Raw genomic sequence first — 14,318 nt, forward strand, 5'->3', positions numbered from 1 at the left:
CTGTGCATCAAAGAGCATTATTCGTTCATACCCCCATCTTCTCACCTATTGACCATAAGACATTGCAAATGCCTTATCTCATTTGTTTAGTGGCCTCATTCTTCATAATTATGATAGCTGTCACTGGAAACCTCTAATGAGAGTAGGGACTCTTTCTTCTGTAAACAGAGTATCAACATTTCATATTTTGTGTGAGATCAGGTGTATCATAACTATTTAAGTCTTCCCTAGTAGTAAATAGTCATAGAGCACATGAATGAATGGGTATGGTTATCATGGGAAAAAAAAAGAACTTTATTAACTGAAAGCACTGAATGGATATAGCTTATGGCTACCTGTTCTATAACAATACTTAAAACAATTTCTTTTCTGCAGAAAAAAATCTATATAGTTGGTAATTTTATTTTTTTATACTTGGTGTGATGCCATTATACTCCATAAAACATGGAGACATTAAACATTGGCCCAGATTCCATAGGCTATGCCTGCTGAAAGGATATGAGGCTGTTACTACCTAAACCACAGTAGTCATATCCCTAGACAGAGCTCTAGGGTTGACTTTTACTCTTCCTTGGGGCTCTTCAATTTCATTCAGAGGATGAAGATAGGAAATGGTAGGGCAGCCATTCTACTGTCCCACACAGAAGTACACCTCCCTGTCCCACCCAGACAATGAAGGACTGCTTAGAAAGTATCGTCTCAAAAAGAAACACCTTTAGCAACATGAATAAGTTGATAGGTTCCACCTCTGTAGCAGGAAGTTTTGTAGGCAGACTTTTGTAGGCCAATCAGTTCTGTCCTGCTAACTGCTCCCCAAATAACCACACAGAGGCTTATTATTAATTATAAATGCTCAGATTATAGCTCAGGCTTGTTAGTAACTAGCTCTTAAACTTAATCCAACCCATTTCTATTCATCTATATGTGCATATGTGCTCTAAGTCTCGTCTAGCTCATGCACACACAGCCATCTTTCTTGCTCTGTGTCTCATGGTGTCTCCTCTCAACTTCTTCCCAGCATTCTCCCAGTCTGATTTTCCCACCTAATCTTATCCTGCCTAGCTATAGGCCTGTCAGTAAGCTTCTTTATTAAGCCAATCACAGTGACATATATTCACACAGTGTAAAGGAATATTCCACACAGCTTTATGAATAATGTCCTGTGACACAGGTTAGAAGAAAACATAGTCACCAAGAAAACACAACCTGGCATGACTTGTAAATTTTGTGCACCCAAATGTGACAATATTTCTTTTACATCTCCAACATGAATTTGGTTCGTTTAACAGTAATCATTTTCTACATTATTGCCATGGCCTCTTACTTAGATATTTTTATACCAGTTAATCTTGAAAGTCTCAGAAACCTGTTAGTTCTCAAAGATACCATTTTGTATGAAGCCCTGCTGTGCTGCAACTATGTCCAGTGCTATTGCTCTGGACATTGGTAGCAATCATCTACCCCTATAACTGATGTTTAAAGTCTCTCCCCTAAGCCATCAAGATGAATTGCTTGGTGCTGGCTCACAGAGTAGCTGTGACCTACTGGGGCCACCTCCATAACTCCTTTGAGAGCTCTATCTCCTAGCAACACTCTGAAATCCTCCCAAAAGGTACATCCATCTCTTCCCCTGGGCTCCATCCATACTTGAGTACTGTGAGTTTTTAACTCACTCTGTGGAATGTCCATTTTCAATCAAATCCCCCAAAGCTGGGACCAATGGAATAAAGTAACCTAGTGCCCTGATATCTGCCATGACCACAATCAGGCAATCAATGAGAAAAATCTTGTTCACACCAGCACTACCCTGAATTTCCATGGATTCCACTGAGCTGCTGCTGGGAAATTGGCTTTCAACTAACTTTCTCTTGAGTAAGGGGACTAGAGATGGTCTTGATCGACAAAGCTCTAGCTATATCTAGAAGACCAGACTTTGGAAAGAAATTTGCAGTAATGGTGCTCAGACAATTCATTCTGGGATTCCAAAAGATCTCTAAAGATTCACAGGAGACACTCAGGTGAGTGCAAGAGCTGAATGTATCCATACAGCCCCAAGTCATGGATACTAGTGGCCTGTGCATATATCTACTTCAAGGAAACATATCATATTGAGCTCTGTTTCTCCCCCTCTTTTCTACACAGTCACCTCCTGGGAGCATTCCCCAGAAGTTCTCTTTGATGAGGACTCAGGAAACATTCCCTGACCCAAAGTTCCAAAAGCACAAAATGATATAAAACTTTCATGAACTAGCCAAATCTGTTTTCTGTTATGAAAACAAAATGCCTGTGACTAGGCAATTTACAAAAGATAGAAGTCTGTTTCAACTCATGGTTGTGACAGCTTTGAAGTCCCAGAACATGGTACCTATAGCTTATGCTTCAACTCACAGGTTGTATAACAACAGGTATGTATAAACAACAAGAGAAAAAAAATGAGGTATAAACTTGCTTTATGACCACCAGCTCTTATGGAATGCATTCCATCCCTTGAGAACAAGAGCTCACTAAAAAAAAAAAAAAAAAAAAAAAAAAAAAAAAGGCATTAATCCTTCACCACTCACACCTCCCATCACCACCACAATAGCAATCAAAGTTAATGTGGTTTTCAAAGGAGATAAAAAATAACAGATACTAATGGAGGGCTTTAAATGATTGATTTTTATAACATAGATACTACCTAATTCCTGAAGAACAGTGTCCTTCAGGACAAACAACTGTATCATTGGAGGATGGATAGAATAGATAGATGAGATAGATAGATAGATAGATAGATGATAGATAGATAGATGATTGAAATCATGATACAAAATAGAAATGTTTTCAACTCAGACAAAGATAGAAAGCATGATATTAACATCTACTACCCAAGGAGACTAGAAGAAAACTGAATGTCCCCTTTCCTATATTTTCACACACAATTACTACAGTACAGTCTTCATCAATTAAGCTCCTACATTCCTGGCACCAAGCAGAGAGAGGAATGAGCACAGCCACTACCTTAAAGGGTTTCCATTCCAGCCGAGAAAAAAACAAAAAGCACTCCAGCAAATAACCATGATACCAAATAGACTACACACACTATAATAAAGATACAAAAAGTGCAGGAAAATAATAAGCTTGTCAGCTTTGTTTTTCAAGGGCCACAAGTTTTAAAAATTTCCCAAGGCATCCAGTGAGGGCAAGGGCTAATTGCCCGTCTTCAGAGCTTAGCAACAACTAATGAAATGAAAACAGGATTTTCTCATTCTCCAAAACAAAACACATTGAATTATGGCCACATGCATTTTCAATACTCCTAGAAGTGACTGAAACACCTCTTCTGCATTTATGACCTGAAAAACTCTGTACTGACAGGATAAAGCCTGGAGAAGAAACCAAAACAAAGGCTCAACATCCTTTCCCTCATCCTTCATCTCTGCCTCATCCTCTGAGTTCATCTTTTGGCATCTATAACAGAAAGGTTTTTTTTTTCCTTTTTGCCAATGAACCAGATGCCTGAAAACACTTAAAAGGAATTACTTCTTACATCTATTCATCCCACACACATGCATTAAGCACTTGCTGTGTGCTTTCCACTGTGCAAGATGCTCAGATGAAGAGATAAACACGATATGGTCTTCCTCCTTGGTGGGCTCACAGTCCACGACACAATGCAAGGAAGAAAAGAAAGACAAATTCCCCAACAAATAAGGACATTTCAAAGTGGAAATTTCCCTAATACTTATAAATATGTTATTATGGGAGTAGTCAAATACTGTTTCTTATGCATAAATCAAAAGACAGTGATCAGAAAAAGCATCCATTATTTTGCAAAGACTCAAACTGTCTAGTATATGAGGTTTGAGTTCCCAGTTGGTCTCTTCCTTCTAGCCCTCTGAATTGGCTTAGTACTCAGTCTAGCCTTGTGAAATCTAGCCTCCTGAATATGGCACCAAGTACTCTAAAATTCAGCCTCAACTGTGCGCTCTACCATTGCTTACCCAGTCAATAAATGTGTACAGAGCACCAGACATTGTTCCTGTCATTAGAGGTACCTGGAAAGATGAGGCAGTTAAGATTCCCAGTTTCTTAGAAGGACAGTAGAAAGTGGGGTGTGGTAGTGTGTGCTAGTAATCCCAGCACTCAAGAGGCAGGCAAATAAGAGTTCAAGGTCAGCCTGGGCTACACAGTGAAGGCTGTCTTCAATTTTAAAAAACAATAATAATAATAATAATAATGAGATAAATAACAAAAAAAGGGAGGAAGAAGAAAAACTAGTTGAAGGAAAGCAAACTAAGCAAGTAAACAAAAATTTCTAATAGCAGTAAATGCTGTGGGGGAATGATTAAACAGAGTAATAGGGACTGGGCAGGCTGAGACATGAATAATGCTCTAGGTTGTGACCTGGTCAAGCCAATGCCCCATAAGGCCCTCGAGAGCACAAGGGATGAGGATGGTGAGAGTAGGGTAGAGAGTGACTGAGCCTGGGCCTGGAGGCCCTGGAGGAGAGAGAAATGTGAGGCTATAGCTCGTGTTTAAAGAGAAACTATTAGTGGAATATCCAGCTCAAATAGGGAAGCCTTGCTGCTCTATAGAGCAGTGGGACACTCCTGCAGACCTCAACTGAGAAACTATGGTGGCCTATGCTGTCATCTTTGTCAACTGTGACTAACAGTTCACAAAAGCCTGATCCCTAAACTCAATGCATGTTGTGCAGGCTGCTCAGAAAGCTCGGGCATATCCTCTCCTGGTGGCTCCATTGGTCTGAGCCTTTTCCAGGCATCTTTATTAGTTGCTGTTTCTTCTAGGCAATTTGGCTGATATCTGTTCCTTCCAGGCTGCTTGGCTAGTCTGGTCTCTGCTCATTCCTGGCTGCTTGGTCTGAGTTTCCTCTTTGCAACCTGGCTTGTCTCATACTTGACTTGTAGGCCAACAGTAAGTAGTGCTGTGGATATAGACAAAAACTGCTGTTGTTTGTAAATTACCTAGTCTGGAGTATTCTGTAATAGCAGCACAGACAGATGTAAGACAACATGTATGCATCTCCTAATATCCCGCCTGTATCAGGTTTTACTTATCATTTTTGCTTCAGCTGCAGCTTTGTGGCATAAAACACAGACCACAAAACTCGACGACCCCACGTGGAGTTTACTAAGGAAAGGGAACAAAGGGAGGATGGGTGGTGACCAACCATGGGGGACAGAGGGAGGAAGAAGAGGCAAACAGGTGGGAAGCACTCACTTAAACGGGAAACCTTGCACATATGTACAGAGTCCTTACACAGACACGCAACACAGGGCTGTCTAAGTATCTTCCTGAATGCAGGTGTGCGTACCCTGCCAGGGGGCAGGGTCAGCATAATGCCAGCATACTGACAACCGAAGACCTCCAAGAATTGTTGTGTAGGCCAACAACTGTTGAACAGAGGCAGTCTGGCTCAAACCTGATATTTTGAAATCTGGGCCTTGAGTTCCTCAGTCCTAGGCTTGTGATCATTTGCATGGAGATTGTTAGAGACCCACCATTTAGATGAAGAAATTGAGTTTGAGTTACTTGTCAGGTGACCATAGGGACTAGAATTCATGCCCAAGCAGGTCTAGCAATATGAAAGGGAGTCATATAAACTGTGTGTGCATTTCCCTTTTCAACCTCTACAAGTGTGCTCCCGTACCTTATTTCATTAGGTCTAAAACACCAATTCTAAGACCTATTACTTTATGGAACACTAAAAATGAAAAAGGAAGCTCAGTGAAACTTTGACACAGTCTACAACACCATGCATTATAAGTAGCTCCTGACTTCGGTGATGTTGAGTACTAGGGGAAATGGTTACGTTAAAGCCCCCATGTTACTTGAAAGAGATAAAGCTTGAACAAATGGCCCAACGCCTGCCACACCCTTGTGCATTTGCTAGGTGACTTCTCTTGGTACCGAGAATCACATTCATTCTATATCTCCCCCTTCTGATTGCTTGCTTGCTGGCTTTGCTGTTCATTTTTGTCATGCCATTGTTCTGAAAGGGGGCCTTATATTGTGTAGCCCAGGCTAATCTTGAACTCACTATCTAGCCCCAGCTGATGTAGATAGAACTCAGCATCATCCTTCCATCAACCTGCCAAGTGCTCAAGTTTTTCAGAAGAGATGTAGTCATAATGGCTTGGCATAAAGAAATAAAGAGCAAATGTGCCGCTCCCAGTGAGGCTGCATTCCATACAAATGCCCTTACTGGCAGCTGGCAACTTAATGGGATCGGGAGGAAGTGGGCTGAGCTCCTTCTCCATAGGCGGTACTGTCCAGAGTTGTCAGGGATAATGGTAATTTATGTTTACCTCCACACCTGCTCTCTTCCTCGCCTTAGTCAATCGCTCGCTAACACAGCTTCTCTCCAGGGGAAGGAGAGGGAGGGGCTGAAATGAGAGGAAGGAAACAGTTCTTGTTCACAACAGCTCAGCTAAATTGCATTCGCCCTCTTTTGCATAGAGCAATAAAGTCTTCCAGAAAATGCAGCATAGATTTTTAATTTTCTCCTTGTCACTAGGTGCTGTAATCACATAATTAACCAAGTGCTGGAGATAGTCATTTATAGCAAATGGGCAAAACAATCATAGAGGTTAAGTCACTCAGGGACCAGGCAGATATATGGACTGACAATGTGGTCACACCATGGCCATTTGGGACCTGACACCTAAAGAACATGGTATTCCAGTAAAGGGAGTGCAGTGAGTCTGTCATTTGAGGCTGTGAATGTGCTCCAGAGTTTGGTTTCAAAGTCCTGGTATGAACAGAATTTGGCCAAGGACTCCAGACCCAGCAATTTTGCTGTGATTCAGCACTCTACTCCCCACGAGCTTTGTTGGAAACCCACATAGTTTTGTGGAGGCTTCATGCAGGCCACTGCTTAGGCAGCTCTTCTGTGTAACAAACAAAACACAGGCACACACACATGCATGCTACCCTCCTAAGCTACCACCAGATGATTCCCAGAAGACACCTCTTGAAGGATAATAAGCATTCGGCTTACCCATCTCCTCAGACAGAGAATCCCTCTCCCACTGTTCCCAGAACAGAGAAATGCAGATACCTACTTCCTAAGATTTGTGTGTAGTGTAATTATTTCTGCCCCCAGTTGTAATTGACATGACGGTCTCTAAACAGAACAACTGTGGTGACATTCTTGAGGCACCTGCTCAGGACCATTGGCATTAACTGGTTTTGAGGTGAGGATACTCAGGGGTTTTCAGGAGGTCCTCACCACCACCCCACTCCTGAGATTCCAATCAGCACTATAGAGGAAATAAATGATTGACAGGACTCAGGAACTATCAGTGGTATAGCTACCCTATGTCACCCCGGGCGGAGGGGGGTGGGGGAGAACTTCCCAATGGTATTGTTGTATACCTGTGCATTACGCATGTTCTTGTAAGTGATTTCAATAAATTCATTGGCTTCACCATGATGGCCATGGACAGTCTTGTCTCTGTTCTGTTGGTACCCATCTTCCCAGGAAAACTCCTGCACTACCAAAGATGGGAACCAGGAAGTAGTCTTGAAAGGTGCCTTCACTAACACCAATAAGCTCCCCTGAACACCATCAGTCCAAATTTGGTTAGTTATGGAAGCCTAAAACTCAAACCTGGTTAATGAGCTTTGCTGTTTCTATGGGGTGTTCTCTTAAAGCACAGCAACTTTGAAAAAGTAGTGTGTTACTTGTATTGCAACCTCTCTCCAGCTCCTACATAAACTCTCAAATTCTAACTCGTTCTTCCCTAAAAGGTGAGGCCCAGACAGCACAGAGGCTATTCTCGCTGAGCCAGGAGGAAATTGGTGGTCAGAGAGGGAGCTAGCAAGGAGCAGGTGCTGAGCAATTCGATAAATAAGTATTTACATAGCAAACACTTCAGACCAAGAAATATCCATTCTTCAGCTATGGTTTTGTAAAATAAGATCATCGGTAGCACTGTTATTTCATAGATGACAAATAAGGTTATCTGCCCAAAGTCCTAGTGGAGTTGCTAGGTTGCAATGCTAGGACTCACTGCTGAAATCACACTTCCTTTCCTATAGGAGGATGCACAGTGCAGAACTGCTTTCCTTTCTCAGCCTCCTCTCCATCAAAATGAGCTCAAAGAGTCTAATTATGTGTCATTTACACCTTAAGAGATGAGACTACAGACAACTTAGGGAAGGACAAACCCATTAGCTTAGCATCGCATGAATTACGGTAAGAGATTCTTAAATCTCTTAAAAGACTTTCAGACACGAGGGTGGGGTGGAAGGTATTTGTACCTGTGGGCATATCAGTGTGGGAGCAGAGGCTCCTGGGACATGAAAATTTCTACCACCTCAGTTGCCAATCTAAGAACCTCCATGACAGAGAATTTGGATCCTTAGAGGCAGGAATAAAGTGTCCAAATGGCATCCAGTTATCTTTTAAAGCTTAAAGTCAGAAACTCACTGGTAAACATACAGTCTCACAGCCCTAAGGGAGAGAAACATGTGTCCCTCCCAGTTAGAAACTCCCACCAGCCAAGCCACTTTGGGGGAGCTGGGGTAGTTCCAAAAAGATAGTCAGGTTCACTCTTAAACATGCCACCCTGCTCCACCTAGTTTGTCCTATTGACTCCATGTCTTTCTCCCTGTCTATCCCTTTATACAGGCAGATTTCCAATCAAGGCTGCCTGAGGTCCCAGGTACTCCATCTGAGTTTATTTGGAGGGGATTTTTTAAAAAAGTGTTGCCTTGTAGAATGTGGAGCAAGGTGAACACGAACCCTAATTCAGATGCCCTGTCTAGGCTTAGAGTTTGCTTTCCCCAAGTGTATACCACTGTGCCCCTTCCCCAAGGGACACAGTCTTAGCTGGAGTTTCTATTGCTGTGAAAAGATACCATGACCACAGCAACTCTTACACAGGAAAACATTTAATTGAGGCTGGCTTACATTTTCAGAGGCTCAGTCCATTATCGTCATGGTGGGACATAGCAGCATGCAGGCTACGTCGTGCTGGAGGAGTAGCCAGGAGTCCTACATCTCACAGGCAACAGGAAGTGGTCTGACTCACTGGGTGTGACTTGAGCATATATGAGACTTCAAAGCCCACATCCACGGTGACACACTTCCTCCAACAAGGCCACACCCACTCCAACAAAACTCTACCTCCTAATAGTGCCACTCCCTTTGGAGGCCAATTTCTTTCAAACCATCATAGACATCTTCTCTAACTGCCTGAGTGATGCAAAGAAGTCTTTCCTAGAGAATTGGTCATCATCTCCTGCTGCAAGGCTTCAGAGCAAAGTGAGACACGTCACCAATGTCAGCTGTGCTCTTCCTATGGCCAGGGCATTCACAGGACTTATTTTTTACCCACAAGACATTTTGACAGAAGCTATGCTTCCTCTGATTTGTTTTCCTATTGCCTGTATCATTAGCTGAAATTGTTAGCCTCCATTTGCTGATGTCTCTTCTGCCCCATTTTCCCTCCCCAACTTGGAATTGTCAAGGAAAAACAATCAAACTGGAACAGTGTTGGGGGGCATTTAAAATGTAACTAAAAGGCTATGGTTAATGACATCCCAGACATCTCTCTGAAACTGAACCTTTTGACTTGGTTATAGATCCACCTGATTAACATATAATCTCACAGCCCAAAAGAAGGGAACATGGGCCTCTACTACTAGCTGCATACACCCTGACTCCCAACCCTAGAGTTGCCCCCCCAATCACTGCTAAGCCCTCCTGACCCCTCCAAACAAAACTACCCCTCAAATCACCAAGAGACTGAGACCATACCCGTGTCTCTTACAAAGCAACTTAGATTTTGCCAGCACCTATCATTCCTAATGAGTGTTAAAATTACCAGCCTCCTCCGGCTCACATCTATAAATACAGCTGTCATTTGGTAAAACCTTGAAGCTCATTTCTAAGATTGCTCGGATCAGTGTTTGCTCAGATTGCAATCCTAATTAGTCCCAAATAACTGAATGTTCTTTGTTCCTGACTAGGTTTGACTTTATGCTAGGTCAGCAAAATATAAGTTCTCTGAGTCTGAAACTGCACCCTCCTTCATGCTGTATCTCTAGAAGCTAGGAAATGGTTTGCGCTTAATAGATGTTAATAGATAAATACACTTTACAGGTTAAAAAAGAAGAAGGAGAAGAAGGAGGAGGAAAAGAAGAAGAGCAAAAGAAGTTGAATAACACATTCAGAATTAACCAAACACACATTCTCTCATCTATATGGTAAAAACAGATTCAGCCACCAACTCTTTCTTGCCCTATGTTCTCCTTTCCTAAGCCAACTCATGTCCTCCTTACCTAAGCCAACTCTATCTAGTTCAAAACTGTTCAGCTATTCCTCCTGGGCCTGGGAGCCTGGGTGGAAGATTTGTTGGTGACAGGCTGGGTATCCAGAATACACTGAGCAAAATGTATCATCACCCATTTACACATATTTCAATGCCACACACTGTGGGGATAGCACCAACCAGGATGTTTTTTTTTTTTGTTTTTAAGATCTATAGCTGAGAAAGTCTGATGACATCTGGTTTAAAGCAATGATACTACAAATGTCATCCCAGGCCAGCAGCTCCAACTGCACCTGGGAATGCATCAGAGACATTATTGCATCCCACCTGGTTCTACTGACGTGCCATCAGTCTTACAGGTGATTCTGAAGTCCACACAGTTTAAAAACCAGCTGTGTGTTATACTGAAGAAAGAAGGATGATAGATATTTTCTCTTATCATTGCTCCATTTCAATAATAACCAAGGCAAGAGGGGCCAATGCTGATTAACACCAGCCTGACAAAATTTAAGTCCCCATTATTCACCACTCCCTTTCTCTTTGTTGCACTCAAGATTCAAATAACAACTTAATACACTATTTTTATATAATATTCTTAAAGTGATTATACCATTTTTCCAATCTTTCTAAAAGAAAAGCATTCCATGAGAAACAGATGATAAAATATATGTAAATGCTACAAAATCTTATTTGAACAAGTAAAGCCATCATTAACAAAGGGCTGCCTGGCAAGACAGGAGGGATTTGGCAATAACTTTGATTCCTTGCTTATGGAAGGAGTTTTGAGTGCTGGGATTCAGTCGGAAAACACTAAACCTTGGTGTCTAGGGGAAACTGGGAAGGGCAGTGGGAAGCAACTATGTGTAGCACGTAAGACTTCAGGAGAGTTGAGCAGGGTCCAAGTGTGTTAGTGCCATCTGAGGCCCCAGTATTCAATGGCTGAAGCAATAGGATTCTAGGCTACAAAAAAAAAGAAGAAAAAAAAAGTTGAGCAGGAGTAACACCTCACTGCCCTGTCAAATATGCTACTTCTAAGGAACTGCAGGAAACATTCTACTCCTGAGCATACACACCGACCTTGCACCCTGGAAACTGCCCCGGCCTGGCATCAGAGGAGTAGATTGATGCATTTTGGAATATAGGAAAAGAGACGCTTGATTAACTCAGGAGTTACTTCCCACAGCTCAAGTGTCTCTCTCCCCTTGTGACCTAGCTGTCATGGAGATGCAACTAAAGATGGGAAGTCATGGGGAGGGCTTACAGGAAACTGATGCAGCCCCCAGAAACCTCACTCAGATAAGTGAGTACATGCACTGGGGGTAGGGGTGGGGCAGTGCAAACTCGCTGCCACTGCTGACATAATTTGGGGTCGGTCACATAGGCTGAGCCAGGCTTCCCAAGGCAACTCTGGAAGTAGAACTCCTGGCCATGTGCTACTGAGGGTATGAGCAGATGGACCCTTAGCTCTGTAGTGGCAGCCCCAATCTCTGAAGATTCTCACAGAACTCAGTCTTACAGCAAAAGGAGGTGATAGAAGGTCAGAATAGAGGCAGTGGGTGAGGACAATGGCTCAAGCATAGGACAATGATCGAGGGTGCAAAGTAGGGGCTGGTGACACCCAGGCATAGCTTCAGCCCTTCCTTAGGCTGCTAGGTGGAACATCCTGTGGTGATATCATGTTCATACTCTAACAAAGCTTGATTGAAGATCAGAGGGCAGAGCTAGCCACGAGCTAACCATAGAGGTCTGGAGGTCTCTATATTACTCTCTGCATAGCCATCCCACTTTCTGTCTGTCTGTACAGACCTCCAGACCTCTATGGTTAGCTAGTGGCTAGTTCCGCCCTCTGTTCTTCGAGCAAGTTTTATTTCAGAGTATAATCAAGATTATCACCACAGGATACCAGCAGATGAGAGCTGATCCCAGGCTTGTGGAGTCAGATGAGCTCATGCTCCAAATCCTAAACACTCCATTCATCTGGGCTTAGCTGGCAGGGCAGAACTTGGCCTCAGGGGTCCACTTGATGTGCATGCTGTCTGCTATGGTAGGTGTGGCCATGTAGAGTAGGCGGGAAGTCAGAGCGCTGAAGTCGGATGCCAGTTATAGATCCTTTTCTTAGTCCCAGGACTCCAGTAAAAAAGAACGAAGTCAATTCAAAGGAAGCCTGTGGCCTGCTGGATTTTAATTCCCCAGGCATGTCTTTCAGACCAGCTTCACCTCCAATAAGCTCAGAGCCTCCCTGAGAAAAGGGAATAGGGCTAAGGCTTTCTCCCCACCCCATCCCTTTGCTTTGAAATTGTTTTCCTCCTTGGGAGCCTGCTGGCTTTAATTAGGAGCAGTGAAGGCAGCCTGCTGACTAGAGACAGCAGGTGGTCTCACAAAAATGTGTTCAAGAAGCAGCTTCGGATAATCAGAGGTCACCAAGTCTCTGTCTGCAGCCCCCTCCTTTCTGGCTGCTGCTTCCCCATCTTGCTTCTCTTACCATTTACCCCTCATTAGCTACAAGAAAGCCACCAACTCAGAGTCCTGTTGCTATGATCTTAGAAGGGAGTCCCTCTTGGAGAGGTTGAGGGCTGGGATAGGGGAACTCACAACAAATGAAATCATATTGCATGTGCACAATCAGCTATAATTAGGCCTCTTATAAATACCTATTACATAAGTGCATTCAGGTGGTAAAATCAGGCATGTTTGAATGTATTGAAACTCTGGGCCACAGAGGGAATTTTTTTTTTGAGGCCAAGAGAGGTATCTGCTGTGTTTAAAAGAACATCAAATGCATAGTATTAGGTAGAAGAAGCTCATCTGAGAGGCTACATACTTTCTGATTCCGTTTATGTGACACTCTGAAAAAGGACAAATACTCAGTGGCTCCAGGTTAAGGGACAGAGGGATAAGAAGGCAAAAATGCAAGGAGAGTAGGACAGTGAAACAGTAATACATGCAGCTTCTTGTAAACATCAAGGAAGGAGTTCGGAGGAGGCTAAGTAAAGAACTGGGATGGAGTTCTAGTAAAAACAATAGTCTATACTGATGTGACTATGGAGGCTTCTCAAAAAAGAGGCGTGGCCTGTGTTTAAGTAGCTCATTTCATGGGGAAAATTCAAAAGATGGAAGGATTCTTCCTGAGTTAAGTCAAGCAAAATAGGAAGTTGCAGAGGTGAAGTAGTATTTTTGGTGATTAAGGTTTACTACCTTTTTTTTTTCTGTCTTTTTATGAGATTTTCTTATGTGTCATGGTATCCAATACATGGTGGGAGCCACCAGTTTTGCAAGGCTAATAACATGGAGATACACAGTCAGCAGCCATCCTGCACCATCCAGTTTGGGATGGGTTTGTCTTTACTATTCAGGTTGGCCACACTGCACTCTTTCTTCTACTTCTAGCCACTATTCAGTTTGATTCTCCCCCCCCCCCCAGTTACCCACCCCCGTGTCTATCTAGTCTACCTGAGAACTACACAGTATGACACTATAATGACAGATCCCTGTCATTTTACATTTGTCAAAATCCATCCTATGTACACTACCTTCGGACCCTGGGGTAAACTCTGGACTTGGGGAAGTAATGATGTGTCAATGTAGGTCCATCAATTGTAACAAACGTACAGCAAGGCTGGGGGCTATTCATAGACATTTAGTATTATAGACGGAGAAGCTGTGCATGTGTGGCAATGGGAACCACTCTGTTGTGAACATATCCCTGATCGAACAATGAAGCTTTTGTTTTTATTTCTTTCTAAATTTACTTACTTGTTTATTTTTACTTGGAGAGGTGACACATGCCACAGAGTACATGTGGCAATAAGAGGACAACTTTTGGGAGTCATTCTCTCCTTTTGTCACGTGGGTCCTGGAGCTAGAACACAGTCGTTAGGCTTAACAGCAAGGACCTTCACCCACTGAGCCATCTGTTAGTTGGGGGATGAGATGGGGTCTTCCTATACAACCTTGATGGGTCAGACTCACTATGTAAACCAAGCTATCCTCAAACTTGTGGCAATCCTCCTGTCTCTTCTTGGTTGCTAGATTACAAAT

At 42.9% G+C, this 14,318-nt stretch overlaps 1 pseudogene; it reads left to right on the forward strand.

Moving 5' to 3' along the window:
- The first annotated feature begins 4,359 nt into the window (after positions 1 to 4,359).
- The window catches only part of LOC127220331 (bcl-2 homologous antagonist/killer-like), a 71,742-nt pseudogene continuing 61,783 nt past the window's right edge, over positions 4,360 to 14,318 (forward strand).

Source organism: Phodopus roborovskii, unplaced genomic scaffold, assembly GCF_943737965.1.
Source record: "Phodopus roborovskii unplaced genomic scaffold, PHOROB, whole genome shotgun sequence".
Lineage (NCBI taxonomy): Eukaryota > Metazoa > Chordata > Mammalia > Rodentia > Cricetidae > Phodopus > Phodopus roborovskii.